Genomic DNA, 17,498 nt, shown 5'->3' with positions numbered 1-17,498 from the left:
ACATTTTGTAGACATAAAATACGTATACAGTTTAAAACATTTAAAACATGTATAAAAATCTTTCATCAAATATAGACAACAAGTATTCAGGCAATATGCACACACATCACATAATTTAAATAAAATACTTCGTAGCTATGTGTAAGATGAAAAGGACTATGCACTCACCTGAAAGGTGGTGACTCAGTACTCGAACAAAACTTCGTTATCTCAAAACAATTTTTCCTTTGACAAAACCTAGTATCAACCTCACTAGGGTTTAGTCTAACGTTAACCGTGACTAATTAATAGTCTGGCTATTATTACTATTATATAAGCGCGACACAATACTTTTCACCCACTATATACAGACGAGGCCTGACATGGAACACCGGTGGGTGGGATCATTTTGGCATATAAGCACTTCTAAATCCAGCAACCCAAGTGGCCCTCCAAACCGGATCCCCCGTACCGCGAGTGGTTAAAAATATATTATAATGACACTTACATAACTCATAATAATAGCATTAAATAACTATTATAAGGTCCTAATAACATTACTATATTTAAATAAAAGCTATATTAAATATAGTATAGGCATAACTCACTTACAGCAGGTTTTTATTAAAAACCGGCCTTCGCTGGAGCAATGTTTCTGAGCCAAAAGCTTTTTTTCTCGGAGCCGTCGGGCGCTCCAGAGCTTCCTTCTCATGCTAGGGAGGTTCCCTAGAGTTGTGAGGGCTTTAGGGAGGCTAGAGAGAAGTTAGAGAGAGAAAGAAAGGCTTATGGTGTGAAGGAAATTATGAAGGCTTCATCCTTTATTTATACGAGTTTTATAGTAAAGTAGCCGCTAAGTTTCGTCCGTATCTTCCGCGTACGAGCTCCATTTTCTACGTTCTTTATATCCATGCGTTGGTATTTACGAGTACTACAACTTTCATTTGGATCCCGTCGGCTAATTCTCCTTCTATCTCAGATTTACAACTTTCATTTGGATCCCAGTCAGAATGTAAATTTCAGGACGAAATTCCCTCTAACGGGGAATGATGTGACAATAGTCAATTTTGGGTCAAGTCAAAGTCAAACAAAGTCAACGAGTCAAACCGGTCGACTCAATTAACACTTGTATATTAGGGTTTACATTATGTAATTAGTGTACAACTCGCTATTTTAATGAGAGAACCTCATTTGGAAAATTCGTGGGTTTAATTTTCCTTAGCCTTGATAGTGCTAAAAAATGAACCAAACCGATAAAACAATGTTGCATAGTCATCTGGAGTGTGTAAGATTCTTAAACATGGCTTAACGGAGCTTGCGGACCTTGCGTTGCGAAGCCAAACACTCAAAAAGGTAACAAAGGAAGCCTCTCTTAATGTCTTTCACTCTATTGTCAAATCTCTCCAAGAATGTGAAATCTCTCCAAGTAAGTCAAATCTCTCCCAAATCTCTCCAAGAATGTGGAATCTCTCTCAAAACCCCTTTTGATTTATTCTAATCATTTGGGCCATCCCGACCCTTAACCGGGTCGAAAATCGCTTAAAACGAGGTTAGAACGGGTAAAATACCCTAAAAGACCCGAAACCCCCTTTATAGGGCCGAAGCCTCTTGGACCGGAAGCAGCCAGAACCGAGGCCCTTGGGTAGCTGCAGCCACCGAGCCGAAGCCCGGAGCCGCAGCCGTGAAGCCCGCAGCCACCTCGCCTTCGGTGTTCCTTCGGACGAAGCCACCTACGGTAGCAGCTCGGACCGCAACCTCTCTTCTCCTCGGACCGCAGTCATGCGACCAATGCCACTTCGGATTTAGGCTGCTGATGACTCAACCCTCGCCAGACTTCGGATTCTCCTATTTTCTACCCGGTTTTCGACCCCGAATCCGTTTTAAGCCCGTTTTTAATTATTTTAATGGGGGATTTTCACCCAAACTTATATTTTGACATATAAGGTCCCAAATATTCATAAATTCAGCATATTTTTAAGGAAATCCTTATTTAAGAATAAAATCCATTAAATAAGATTTTGTGGTGGAGTGTTGACTCTTCCATAAGGTTTGACACAAGCTACCACCCCTATACCCACTCCATGACCAACCATTGTCCTCCCCACCATCGCTAGTCACTTCATAGTCCTTTCCCACTCAATTTTTAGCCTCCCCCACGTCCTAAGAGCTGGAACAACTCATCCTCTCTCCTCATTCTCACTCACTTGCTCTCATTTCACCAAAGATCAAACTCATCTTTTCTCTCAAACTTTCTCCCTCAATTTAGGGATTCCAAGGCTGATCATCAAGCTTTCTTACACTCTTGGTAAGTATAATTCATCCTACTTGTGATAATTACACTTCATTCTACTCCAATCATAGATTGCTTACACAAATTCCATCATTTTGGTGTTAGATTCTCGAAAATCCTCTAGGCATCTTCAAGTGTTCTTGAGTTGAACACTTCTCATCTCCAACACTCATCTACTGAAACCATTTAAGGTGAGTTCAAAACCCTACATTATCATGTTTCCTTAAGTTTTTAAGGTGGGGGGGGGGGGATACGAGTAAAAACACCAAGAACATAACTAAACTTATTCAACAGCTTTCATCAGAAAAGTTTAACTCCATTCACGGACTGTTTTGGTTACCCTAAAAATTTTATTTTTCAAAACTGTATTAGGTTCAAGTAGATCAAGTTCTTAGATTTAAAATGCTACTTGCACATCACCATATGATGTTTCTACAATTTATGGTGATTTTTACAAAACTGCCTATCATTTCAAGGTCCAATCCGGACCAGTTTGTGAACATGGACTTTTTCACCTAAGTTGGATGTCACTATAAATCATGAGAAAATTTATGAACAAACTAGACTCATTTTCCAAACTCTCAGAATTTACAGATTCTGATTTGGAGTTTTGATGATTTTTCTACAAATTTTCTACGAACAGTAATAGAAAATGTTAACAACAGAAAAATGCTATCAATTTCATTTCACCGTGTAACATGTTAAGCAAGGTGTATACCTTTATGTGATTAATTGTTATTGCAACATATGACATTTTGTCTTAGTATATAGACATACATCAGTTAACAAATGGATCTTTACTATATAAAGCATAGAAAATTAAGTATAGTTTATGTACATTATTACTAGTACCCATGTTTTTGTTGGATAAGGTGTCTAAGTCCATAACTTATTTGGTATCTACTTGACCCGACCCGACATGGTCCATTTGGGTTGCACTTCACCCGAACTATTTATGGATAATTTTATGAGAGTTATACACATATGTTTATTAATATATTATAAGTTATAATATATTAATATGAAGTCATGTTATTTAATTAGTTTTAGTCTTAAATTAATTATGAATTAATTTAGAGATTAAAAGGAAGATGTCACACCCCCAAACCAGGCGACGGAAACGTTCGGGGGCTGTCGTGACTCAATTGAATACCATAACATTGTATATATATGAAACGTAACAACATTCATCACCATGCATTAATATTGTACAACCAGTAAAGTTTACATGAAGTACATTGTTTAACCATTACATTCCCAAAATAAATTGTTCGATTCGTACATAAATAAACGGCAAGCCATCACAGAATACGATTTCCTTTGATTCACTGGTTCCCTGAGAATACAAGTATTTTGAAAAAAAACGTCAACATATGAAATGTTGGTGAGTTCATAAGTTGTATTTGAAACAATGTTTCGTATCGTTTGAAAACCACCAGAAAATCCGATATTTTCTGAAAAGAGAAGCTTTTGAAAACGTTTGTGAAGATCCATAAGTATGCTTGTTTGTTTCTATACTTGTAAAAAAAAATTGTTTATTGAAATTGTAGGTATTTCGAATCTGTATGTATTGAAAACCCTAGGAAAACCCGATGTTTTCCTAATTCTTTGAATTCCATGAATTTACATTGAAACTATTGCAACGCATGAAGTTATCATTACCAGGCGACATTGGATTTTTTTGAGCATGATTATCTGCTACAAACACGCGTTACACAAACGACTAGTCTATAGCAATACTAACGATCCCGTAGGCGTCGTCCGTACTAATCACGTTATCCAACCGCCCTGACTACGTGTAGTCCCACATCCGAAGAGAAAGAGGACACGAAGGCCTCGATGACTCCATTAGCCGATTGGGGATAAAAAGGTACGAGGGGTCCCAGACCCGCCTCGCATAAAAGGTAGACTCTACTAGCGACACCAAAGGACCCTTGGGGACCAGTAGTATACAAGCCATTGAAAGTCCGGTTACGTCGTGTCGAATCGGTAAAACCCAACACTTCGTAAGATAGAAGTCTTCGGGCCTTAAGATCAGGTCGTTGGGCTAGCTAGGCTCAACAAACAAGATTTTACACTTGTGGGGCCCAAAGATGGTGCGTAGACGTCTGTGCACACTCGCATGTATAATGAATTCCCAATCGTTATTTGTATGAATCGTAGTGTTGTAGTATCATAGTGTCGTCGTGTTAGTAGTTTCGGATTTTTATTGGTTCGAGACCGAACCAATTCGTTTAACAACGACTTTTGGTGTTGTAATGTATTGTATTTTGTCGATAGTCGTGGTACCATTATTTGGTCAAATTGCATGTATTGAATTAGTCTTGAAAATTTTCTGTTTTCAGCCCCTCCTTGTTTGTAAAATTTACTTTTTCAACCCTTTATTTAAATACTTTCCGGTTTGGTCCTTAAATCAATTTTCTTGATATTTTAACACCAAAAATTATTGAAATAAATATTTTCCAGCATATTTTTCATAGAAAACAGCTTAAGTCCCTGAAATTTCAGTTTTCTCGGTTATAACCCTTCTTTTTCGCAAGTTTGACAATTTTGGCCCAAATTGTAAAATTTTTGCAACTTTGGTCCTTTTTAATTTAAAAAGCATTTTAAACCTTTGAAAAGGACTTGGATCACTTATGGTCCACTGTTTTACAGAAAAACACAGTTTTGGCCCTCCAAAACAGAAAATTTCGCATAATGGGCCTCATTGGGCCAAAAATGTCATTTTTAGCCCATTAAGCTTGAAATTTATGTTTTTAATCCTCTAAATGAGTATATTTCCAGAAATTGTTTTATTGAAACTGTTTTGACACACTTCATCCATCAGAATTCGTGATTTGTCAATTTGGGCCCTTAAATTTTGTATTTTTCACATTTTAAGTCCAAAAATTGTGTTTTTAGCCCAAAGAAATTGTTACTAAGCCATGTAGCTATTTTTCTAGAAACACATGGTATGTAGAAATATATTTGATGCTAAAATCATTTAACATGAGGTATATCACGGTTTTGAGGGATTTTATGGCTAGATCCAACATTATAACACACACAAAAGCACACATATAAGCATGGAAATCATACAAAGCATACAAAACACATATAGATCTACACTTTCACTTGTATTCCCCCCCCCCCCCCCCCCAAAAAAAAATAAAAAAAACTCATAAAAACAGAAAATAGGGAGTATGAAGCTCACCTTGTTTGAAGCTTTCGGTTTTTGAGGAAAAGATGGAAGAAAATGAAGTGATTTTTCGGCCTTAGCACCTTTCCTTGGTAGATCTCGAGTTTGGTGACTTCTAAGGTGTATGATCACAAGTTGGAATGGATTTAGAAGAGGTTTTTGATGGAATGAAATAGCTAGATCATGTATATAAGTAAATACTTACCTAAGATGGTGATTAGCTTGAAAGATCCTCTTGAAAGCTTCTTAGAATCTCGAAATTTTGGAGAGGAAGGAGAGAGTTTCTTGAGTGTTCTTGAGAGAGTTTGTGAAATGTGTGTGTGTTTGAGGTGTGGCCGAGAGTGAGAGAGAGAAGAAGGAGAAATGATATTTGAGGTGATGTGCATGGAAGAATGAGAAATAATGCATGGATGTCCAATGGATAAAAATGAGGTGGCAATGGTAAAGTCAACTCTTCCATTTCCTCTTGGGCTTGGGCATTGGGCCGAGAATTTGGAAGGGAAAAGGAAAATTTTAGGCCTTTGCCCCTAAGCCCAATGTTAGAGTTAATCTTGAGTATGTTTTAAGTCTAACGAAATGTGGTAGGATTTTTTTTTATATTTTTATTGGACTAGTTTAGGTTATTCATGTATCAAGGCTTTTAATTCATTTCATTCTAGGTCCAACATGGCCCAAAATGTTGAAATAAATTAGTGTGGGTCCCATTAGAGCCCAATTAGGGTTCTAAGCCCATGTGAGTCTAATTGAAAGCTTATTGGTTCATTTGGATCCAATAAGGGAGTCCTAGTCCAAAATGGACTTAAGCAAGGACATTCTAGGGTCTCCAATTATTTGATGACTATTTGTAGTACTTTGTATGATGTATTTGATTGAAGTTTTTGAAGTCATAATCATAGGTGTTACACATGTTCTTAAGCTTTTGATTCACTTTAGCTTGAGTGTATAGTTTACATGACACAAAATTTCCAGTTGTGACAGAAGACTAATTAGATTGTGGGCTATTGGTTTTATATAGTGTGGGCTAACACTCATTTGTTAATGGGCTAGGCTTGTATGGAAGTCCATGAAGCTTTTAACCCATGGATCCTTGGAAAAGGAAAGGTCATGGGTTATTAGGGTTTCACCTTAATCATGTACACTATATAAGCATGCTTATGTTGCATGAAATAGCCACTAGTGACACTAGTGTGTGTGTTTGTGTGTGGCCGATTTTATAGTGTGTGTATTTTGTGTGTGGCCGATTTTATAGTGTGTATAGACTCTCTCAAAGTTTTCCAAGAGTTTTTGGTGATTTGTGATTCCATTTGAGGCATTCACAGTATTGGTGCTTGGCCCTCAAACTCCTTAGGATTCAAACTCATCATCAAAAGGTATGTAATCTCATCTAATTCTTTTATGTTTAAAAGTATCCCATGCAATGTTAGATAGGTTATGAATCTTGGAAAATTATTATTTTGCATGTATTTAGACAAACATAGATCCAAGGTTTATTAGGGTTTATTAGGGTTGCATCCAAGGTTTAATGGAATTCTTAATTTGTCCTCAAGTTATGGAATTCCAAGAGGTTTTCTTTTAAATGTTTTTTTAAGAAGTTGTAGGTTACATTTTCTTGAAGAGTTTTTCCCATAAATGTTTTATGGACTCCATAACTTGTCCTTAAGTTATGGATTTCCAAGAGACTCTTCATTAAAAGCTTTAAAACACTTAATTAAAACTCATAAGTTATGAATATCCAAAAGTTTATGAATTGTTCAAAACTTGCCCTCAAGTTTTGGAATTTGTAAAGTCTTACACAAACTTTAATTCCACATCCTAGAGTTTTAAAGGTTAAAATTCGACACTTATACTATTTATAACATTAATGGTTAATTATTGTATATATGTATAAGAATAAGTCGTTTTACCGTTAGTATGCCTCATTCACGAAGCCGGTCTATAAGGTGGGTATAAGGTTGTTGCCTATAAAATGGCAACTTAATGGGTGTCCACTCTCACCCACCGCTTGCTTGATCGGTGGAGGGTCGTTAGCCGAACGGGTAGGACAATGACTTTAAATTCTCATTAAAAGTATAATGAATATTATAAAGTAACTAAATATTTTTTATTTAATTCCCAATCTTAGTTACTTTAGGAAAAATGTGAATTTGGTGCTAGCCCATGGAATTCACACTTTGTACCTTACCAAGTCGTTGGTGGAGCGTGTGTGGTTAACCGGCACACTAACTTGGACTAGTAAGGATCACGAAGGGTGACTTAATGTTTGTCATAGATCAATGGAGCATGTGTGTTTAACCGGCACATTGATTGGGTGTAACGACCGAAAAATACAACCAATTTTAAATTTTTCAAAAACATCTCGACTCCATTAAATCTTTTACAAAAAGGTTTTCAATACAAAACATTTAACGTGTTCTCAGAATCACTATACTACGAAATCATGAGGAGCGGTATGATCACGCCTTCGCCTTGCCACAGTCTCCTGAAGAACCTGAAAAACATGAAACCACAACTGTAAGCCCGAAAGCTTAGTGAGATATCCCCAAAATACCAACCACAAATACCATACACACATAACATGCCATAACATATCCGATCACAAAACAGCCATGCACTTCGGGTCTACTGTGTGACTGGTCCGCCGCACCGGCCTATAGTCCACCTCGTCCACCCTCTGAGTCTATCCACATACATCGAGTCTGTAGTGTGATTGGTCCGCCCGCTCCCGGGCCTTCAATCCACCTGGTCCACTCTCTGAGTCTACAGTATTACTGGTCTGCCCGCACCGGGCCTTCAGTCTATCTGGTCCACTCTCCGAGCCTTCAGCAGGTCTGGTCCGCCCTTTCCGGGCCTACAACCTATCTGGACCGCTCGCTGGGCCTTCGGGACAACCGGTCCGACCTGGGTATCTTGGCCTACAGCACACAGCAGGACCCGCCTCAACCCAACTCCAGTTCAAACAACCATGTGCACATATACATACAATCATATAGCAATTCACAGTCAACAAGCAGATCAAACAGATCACATAGCATATCATCATCCTAACCAGGATACCGACCTAACAGGTCACTAGCATAGCATCTCCCTATCTCTCAGGATACCGATCTCAATCAGGTCTCTAACATATACCACCCTAGCTCTCAGGATGCAAACATATCACAACAATAACATAACAACTACCCGGATCTCAATCCGTTAAGGGTCGGCCTTGGTGCCGTAGACCCTGTCGATATAGTGAGGATAACTCACCTCGAAACTGCCGACTGAACAGATAACCCAAGCTGCTCCGATCACTGATATGATCTCCGCCACTGGTCAATCATCAACGCACTGAACTCAAAACAATAATCAATAATTACCAAAATACCCTTGGAAACCACTGGACAACCCTTGGCCCAAGACAAGGTCAAAGTCAACCTCTGACTGACCCTACTCGCCGAGTCAACCTGATGACTCGCCGAGTCCCCATACTCAGAACTTCCCTCAATCCGCGACCTAACTTGCCGAGTCACCCCGAGACTCGCCGAGTCCAACAACTCTGAGTCCACTCGCACACAACTCACCGAGTCATCCCTTGACTCACCGATTCTCGACTCAACCAGAGAACATCGGGACTCTTCGATAAGACTCGCCGAGTTCAAGAACAGACTCGCCGAGTCTAAGGCTATCTTCAACCTACTCGCCGAGTTGTTCATACAACTCGCCGAGTTCCAGGCCATCTTCATCCAACTCACCGAGTTGTTCTTCCAACTCGTCGAGTCCCAGCTCATCTTCAAGCAACTCGTCGAGTACACCCATGTGACTCGCCGAGTACCACCAGTCTGAATCCATACAGAAGCACTCCAGGCCATGCAATTGATCCAAAACATAGATCTAGCTTCCTACAACCCATTCATCACGTAAAGTGGCAAACTTTACGTGAATCCTACGAGATCTAGGCTTTTTGCACTTTGGGTTAGGGTTTGGAACATGAAGGCTTCACTAAACACTCCAACATAGGGACTTTCATGCTCTCTGATTCTTCTTCATCTCAGATCTGAGGTAGCAACCTCAGATCTAACCTCTAGACCCCAATATAGCCCAAGATAAGCTTCCCTCAAACCCTAAAATGAAGAAACAAGATAACAACAGCCTAAGAATGAGATATTACCTCAGAAGAACGCCCTAACTGCGCGGAAACTCGAATCCAAGCAAAGCCCCTTGCTCCACACCTTCAAACTCCCAAACTTTCTTCAACAAATACTTCTCCAAGCTCCAATCCACTCAACAATGGTGCCTCTCCGCGATTTAGGGTTTCTGGGACTCAAGGGGGGAATAAAGAGGCTGAGGAGGAAACATAATGCTCTTTATATAGGGCTCAACTCCGAGAATTAGGGTTTTCTCCACTCAGCGCCTACTCGCCGAGTCCATCTCATTGACTCGCCGAGTCGGCTACTTAACACGTGACCAAGTCGCGACTCTACTCGCCGAGTCCATCCATGGACTCACCGAGTCACTCTTTCCAAATTAACACTTTTAGCCCTTCAACCCTACTCTTGCTATTTCGGGATGTTACATTGGGTGATAATATTAAGGGTACCAAGTGAATTGGTATGGTTATTCACACCTTGTTTTGTGATCCTCGGCATCGTAGTCACAAAATTTGAGAGGGCACACTCGAGATTGAAACATGCCATTGAAAAGTTCAATGAATCTCAAAAGATCTAGGAATTTCAAATCCAATTAAACCCTAATAAATTATTTCGTTTTTCATGGTGGAAATTGGTGAATCGTCGTTCGCCTACCTTCAAATATTTTATAGCTTGGATTACGGCATCCCTCTTCCAAATTATAAAATATTGTGTTGGGTCCTAGCCTTAATATTTCATATTGGGTGTTATATTTACGACTTTGAATCAACTAAGTTGATTTTCTCCCATTATAGATGTCTGGTTGAGACAACTATGATCTTCCCAAATCTCTTGAAGATGGTGTCCCTCAACATCATGCTTCACTTCCTCCACCTCCTCCATTTATTCTCCCAAACCCACAAGTTTAAAGTCACTCAATCCCTATTGGCAAGCATAGTCTATGTGTGCTCACATCTTGGAGATAAAGTCACATATTGACAAGCCGGGAGAGTTGGGTGTCAAAGTCTTGTGAAAGTTGGATGTTTAATCACTTTCTTAGTAACATAGTGAGTCTCTTTGGGACTACTATGAGACAGACTATGACATGACCCTTAATGATGTTATCTATTTGCTTGGTGTTGTGGAATCAGCAATGATTTGGAACACCGGTAAAGCAAATTTGATTAAAAGAACAACTTCCCAAGTCTTAAATGGACATTGACAATGGTAGCATCGGATATCTAGAAAAGCATTTCTCTTCCCAATGGGAAGGGATCGGCCATAGTCAACTCGGTTGACCAAATGGTAAAGAGAAAGGCTAAGTCTGAGATAGTCTCATGTGCCATTACCAAAGGGTCCATGTGTTTTGTTGCCAAAGGAAGGGGCATTGGTTGCGAAGCAGCCCTATTCACCTGAAAGGTCATAAGGTTGATCAAGTCAAGAGGTTTGACTCTACTTCGGGTAAAGTCCACTAACTAACTCTATTAAGTTTCTATTTGGAGATTCTTATTACATAATGTGAATGGGTCACATGTTGATGTTTTTAAGAATCAAAGAAAAGATAGGAAGCTTAAAGTAAGTATGTGTTGATTCTGATTGCGAAGGTGGTTTTCGATCGCATGGTTCGGTAATCAGAATTTTGAGCTGTTGCTTAAGAGTTATAATATTGCTTATGAATAGATAACAACAAGGTTTTCATGTGGATTGTAAGGATAAGTTTTTCTGCAAAGTTTTAAAATAAAAGAAAAAAAGGGGTTTTAATTTTATTTATTTTAAAAATATCCTTACAATGGCATCTGTGGAAAATTGTTGCTTATATGTTTCCAGTAATAGCAATATTGGAAAGTGGATTTGATTCCTTCATTTGTGGTAGTGTCTGAATTTACCAAATGAATAAAGTTTTTCATCACCCAAGTTTCAATTGGATGGAAACTTGGAATCATACAAGTTGTATTGTATGATGAATGAGAATTTTCATCTTTGAAAATTAAGACTAATTCTTTGATCACATGTATATGTGAGTCAATTGAAGGACTATGGAATTAGGTACACTGGGTGTGCGCTGGTCAAGGTCCACCACAAAGATTGATTTGTCATGATTTACTAAAGATTAGTAAATATGATTATACTGATGAGGTTAAGTATAATTCTGTAACATTTGAAAGGCTACAATGTATGACAAAACAAATGAGAAGAATCAAATTAGGCAGAAAGATAAAAGTTTTCCATATGCTTCAGATATAGGATCGATTGCATGTGCTATAATATTCATCTTTTCTAAATTTTCCAAATGCTTAAGGCATTGAGAAGGGAAAAGTCTAGAACTGGCAATTGTTGAGGACAATCTGAGGTTCGCCAAAGATTGGTTGCTCAGGGAAAGTTGGAAGTATGATGTAAGTTGTCGGAAAGGACCATATTGACATATTCTAAAAAGAAGCAACTCTTGTTCGGAAGTGATAGTCAAAATGGGACTATGGAAATGTCTCCATAGGTGGAAGTTATTCAATCTATGTAAGATTAGAAAACCTTAATGCAAGAAGGATGTTCAAAGCAATGTACTTTGAATATGAGACTTCCGTTCCATAGAAGTTGACCTTCTTTGGAATACTCTGTAATGACTAATGACAAGGTTTTGGTGACTTTGTGCATAATCATTACAAGAGGAACATTGCATAAAAGTTTAAAATCTAACAAATTTTTTGGTAAATGATAGGAATCGGGGATTCTCACATTTACAATAAGGATTTGGGATTGTGAAATGAGTATCATTGGAATCATGTTCAATTGATCTACATCACAATGTAAGGATCATAGACAAACATAGTGTGCATACTTGGAGTATGGCATAACTATTGTTTAGAAAAACAAAAGTGTACATGCTAGGAGCATGGGACGACTGTTGTTTTTATTCAAGTCTTAAGTTGATTGTTTGAAACATTATACAATGAATAATGTGTAATCAATATGGTGATAAATAAAAGGTGGTTCTATTTATATTCAAAAGGGTTCTGAGACCATATTGGATTCGATTATTATTGTGTTTCACTTTGCATGTTTTGACTTCCAAAATAGCTAGGTTATTCTTTCCGAATGACTAAGTTATTTAAACACTCCACAGTCATTCATATGTTGGAAGTAGGTATGAATCAAGACTGTCATGAATCGAGTTTGTAGATGGCTAAATGGGTTTAGTCATAGCAATGGTTGCTACAACATTCATGAGTGCTCATAAGTTATGAGTATTGGAATAAACCCACGCTCACCTGTATCACTTCATGGAATTTATCTCGAGTGATCGTGAGACGGTAATATCATATAAATCTTCAAACCTAGAGATATGAGTTGTTACCTATGAGTTGGTTGTGCATTGATTGCACGTAAACGCATCAGTAACTTGATGTTATAAAACGTGCCTTTATGTACAATTCAACAAGTAGTAGAACAAGCATATGAGTCGAAGTTTATATGTTCCTTCTAGAAATAGAAGCGATATGTGGGCCCCTCGATGATTTTGTTGTGACCTATGTACCGGCCGGTCAGAACTAAATTGATGTGTTCGATTAAGTTCTTTGTCAAACAAATCGGAAATCGGGAAACAAACTGCTGGACAATAAGTACGACGTTGTTCCATGTATTTGTCCGGCTGATATCATGAGAACAGAGGATTATATGATCACTTATCTAAAATGGCGCTTCATAGTTCAACAGAGTTTTCGAGAGCTACGATTGCTGGTTGGTTCCTGAAGTAACATACGCAAATATAGCTATTAGACTTATCCAAGTGGGAGTCTGTTGGATAAAGTGTCTAAGTCCATAACTTATTTGGTATATACTTGACCCGACCCGGCATGGTCCATTTGGGTTGCACTTCACCCGAACTATTTATGGATAATTTTATGAGAGTTATACACATATGTTTATTAATATATTATAAGTTATAATATATTAATATGAAGTCATGTTATTTAATTAGTTTTAGTCTTAAATTAATTATGAATTAATTTAGAGATTAAAAGGAAGACTAATTAGATTGTGGGCTATTGGTTTTATATAGTATGGGCTAACACTCATTTGTTAATGGGCTAGGCTTGTATGGAAGTCCATGGATGATCCATGGAGCTTTTAACCCATGGATCCTTGGAAAAGGAAAGGTCATGGGTTATTAGGGTGTCACCCTAATCATGTACACTATATAAGCATGCTTATGTTGCATGAAATAGCCACTAGTGACATTAGTGTGTGTGTTTGTGTGTGGCCGATTTTATAGTGTGTGTACTTTGTGTGTGGCCGATTTTATAGTGTGTATACACTCTCTTAAAGTTTTCCAAGAGTTTGTGGTGATTTGTGATTCCATTTGAGGCATTCACACTATTGGTGCTTGGCCCTCAAACTCCTTAGGATTCAAACTCATCATCAAAAGGTATGTAATCTCATCTAATTCTTTTATGTTTAAAAGTACCCCATGCCATGTTAGATAGGTTATGAACCTTGGAAAATTATTATTTTGCATGTATTTAGACAAACATAGATCCAAGGTTTATTAGGGTTGCATGCACACTTAGGAAGTGTTAGATTGCTCAAGACCCAACAGTTTTGACAAACTATAATAGGTATAGTTTATGATACATTACATAACCCACTCATTACAAAAAGGGTACATTTATACAAACGGGATTTTCATTACATTACACATAAATTTGTTAATGACTTTTCTGAGACATTCGCTTCACTTTACCAATAAGTCCTGCATTGTAACCAGAGTCTCTTGGAGGGAGAGCATGATAGTTGTATATAGATCTATATTGGGTTTGACAAACCCACACCTTAGCTGCATGCAACAGTTAGACCGGCAGGTCTGGGGTGACAAATGTCATAACATTTCCGACGCCTGAAGAACGTCGTTTTAGGCCATCTAGGTCATAACATGGTTATAATAACTCACATTAAGTATTAACAAACATAGGATTTACGGGGATTTACTTGAAATCAAGCGAGTTTATGTCGATTTAAACTTGCATTATTTACTATATGTAAGGAAAGTTACTTATACATTTCGGTCTTTGGATGTAAGACTACATTTCACATTTTAAGGAAAATATTGGATTTTTTCAGATCAAACAATACTTTTACAAGGAACGAGGCTTTTATCAGTTCAAAACGAAAACTTATGAACTCACCAACCTTTGTGTTGACACTTTTTCAAACAACTTGTATTCTCAGGAAATCACTAAACAGGTAACCAAGTGCTTTTGAGGATGGGATGTTAAGGAGTCAAACATTTCACATTTTGTCAACATATTGTAATTGATTTGGAAACATGTAATTCATACAATGATGTAACTCTTTCAATTATATATATGTTGGTTGTGTTTGCTTAAATCACTATTGCAATTGTTGTGATGATGTTATACATGAAGTCCTCCACCCCCGGACGTTTCCGCCATCCTTGGTTTGGGGGTGTGACAGATTGGTATCAGAGCAAGGTTTATAGTGAATTAAGTATATCAAACCGCATAAGATATACAAACTATAAACACATTTGGGACTAAAAGTCTTTGATTTGAAACATTTTTTTTCAATTGGTTATACTTTTAGAAAATAAATAGTTTTCTTGATTGAAGTATGCATACATGCATTACATACTCTCATAGCGTCATAACTAGGTGAACCTAGAGTAAAAGAAGAGGAGTTGTACATTATGAGTATGCCTTAGTATATGTGAATCAATTCTAGGAGGGATATAGCCTGATCAACTATATCTGTCCGAGAAGTGACTTACACATACCGTGGGATAGTCATAGTGGGCAACAAATCTAACCACCTAACTACACCCTATACAGAACACTCTAAGAATCAAATCTAAACACTTAAAAGGACTATAGGAGTATTTTATGTTGCTATAGCGCAATATCATTATTATCTGTTACACGCTTCTTACACCTCTATTCTCATACAAACGACATGGCATGATTTCATCTACCAGGAGACCCATACTTTCCTAATCAGGGAAATGTTGGCTGGATTGAAGAATTGCCCAAAGAACTGATTGAGGAGGATCCTGAGGAGGACCCGAAGGAGATTGATGAAGAGGAACCCGAGGAGGAAGAGGAAATGGAGGATGAAGAAGAAGAAGAGGAAGAGGAAGAAGAAGAAGAGGAACCAGAGGAGGAAGTCTACAACCCTCCTTACATCGCCAGGGTGCCTACGAACCACTTCGGCCACAACGAGCCTGAGCCCCGTTGGGCAACAATGATTGAGAGGTGGAGCCGACAGCAACGCCAACGGTCACCATATGGCGACCAACGTGGTTACTACGACCTCTGCCACGGGGGACTAGATGACAGAGCCCTCCCCGTCATGGTCCAACATATCACGAGTTTGGGGAACCAGAATAGGGAAATGTCATATCAAGTTCGGAATCTCAACGCTGTCACGACAACCACCGATGTATGCACCAGGGATTTGGAGAGGGACTTCTATCCAGTGGACCAACTTATCGAGGACCTTACCACTACTCGAGCGGAGGTAAGGGAGTACCAGGAGAGGCACGCAGCTCTCGAGGAGAGAGTTATCGCGGCCGAGCGCCGGATTGCGGAGCTTCAGGGAGCCTCGACCTCATCTTAGGACCACCAGGGACCAGATGCCACCCGCCGTGAGTAGTGTTTGCGCTGTTCATGTTTTGTTATAAAACTAGGATTTCGAGTATGCGTTGGTACTACTCTTTCTTGCGAATAGATTGACCCCGCGATTAAGTGATTACACTAGTAAAAGGGACTTTGTGCTGCCAAAATTTTATTTTACTTTGATGTAATGTGGACCCCTATGAGGTCAAGTTTTCCTCAAAACAATATGTACTAAAAGTTTATCAATGAATTTGGCATGCATTTTACTTCATTTGATGTTGACATGAGATTTTACTATGTAGTATTACAAACAATTTACAACTAATAACTCTAATATTTTTAAGTGTACCTCAGTGTTATGTGTAATTAAAGAAGTAATCGACCTAGAAATGGTGAGTCCGCCTTAGGACATGTTCCTTGTTTGGTTGTGGACTTAGGGCAGACTCATTAGTATCAGCAACTTATTAAAATTTTAATTACACATAACTGGGGCACGTCGAGCGAATCTTAGGAGTGGGTCAGACATGGAACCGAACACATGACTCCGTTGAGTCACCACTATTTAATTCATAAGTTTAATTGCATAAACTTTTTCTATGAATTACTTGCTAATACAAACATATGGAAGTCGGGAAATACTATACTTGGAAACCAATGAACTAATTTCACGACACTCGACTTATATCCAATTACTAAAAGACTTATGTCCCTTTCATCTTTGAAAATTCTATGACAGAAAACTGCCACCTCGTAGATCTGCTAGACGCACTGAGAGAACGCAAACAAATTCACCCCCGCCGCCTCCCCGGTATGATCCCGTTATGTTCCAGGCTGCGGTTACGGCCGCAGTGGCAGCTGCTATGTCCCAAATCAGCACTGACGGTGCCAGGAGGACAGGGAGCGGTATTAACATCTCTACTCAAGGGGATAGCCAAACGCGTTTGAGAGAATGTTCCTATAAAGACATCACAAACGGAAAACCCTACTTTTTCATTGGAACCGGGGGAGTCATCACACTAATGCAATGGTTCGAAAGGACCGAAGAGGTCTTCGAAGTGTGTGCTTTCCCTGAGGCAAGCAAAGTCAAATATGCAGCCTTCACTTTCACTGGTAGGGCACTCACTTGGTGGAACGGCCGAGTTAAGTCACTCACTCTCGCGGTGGCTAACTCCATAAGCTGGGAAGACTTAAAAGCTTTGATGATGAAGGAGTACTGCCCGAGAGTCGAGGTACAAAAGATGGAAAAAGAACTCTGGAACCTCAAGATGACGGGCTCCGACCTTGAAACATACACCACCCGATTTAATGACTTGGCTCTCCTC

Source organism: Lactuca sativa, chromosome 4, assembly GCF_002870075.4.
Source record: "Lactuca sativa cultivar Salinas chromosome 4, Lsat_Salinas_v11, whole genome shotgun sequence".
Lineage (NCBI taxonomy): Eukaryota > Viridiplantae > Streptophyta > Magnoliopsida > Asterales > Asteraceae > Lactuca > Lactuca sativa.
This window is presented reverse-complemented; position numbering follows the sequence as displayed.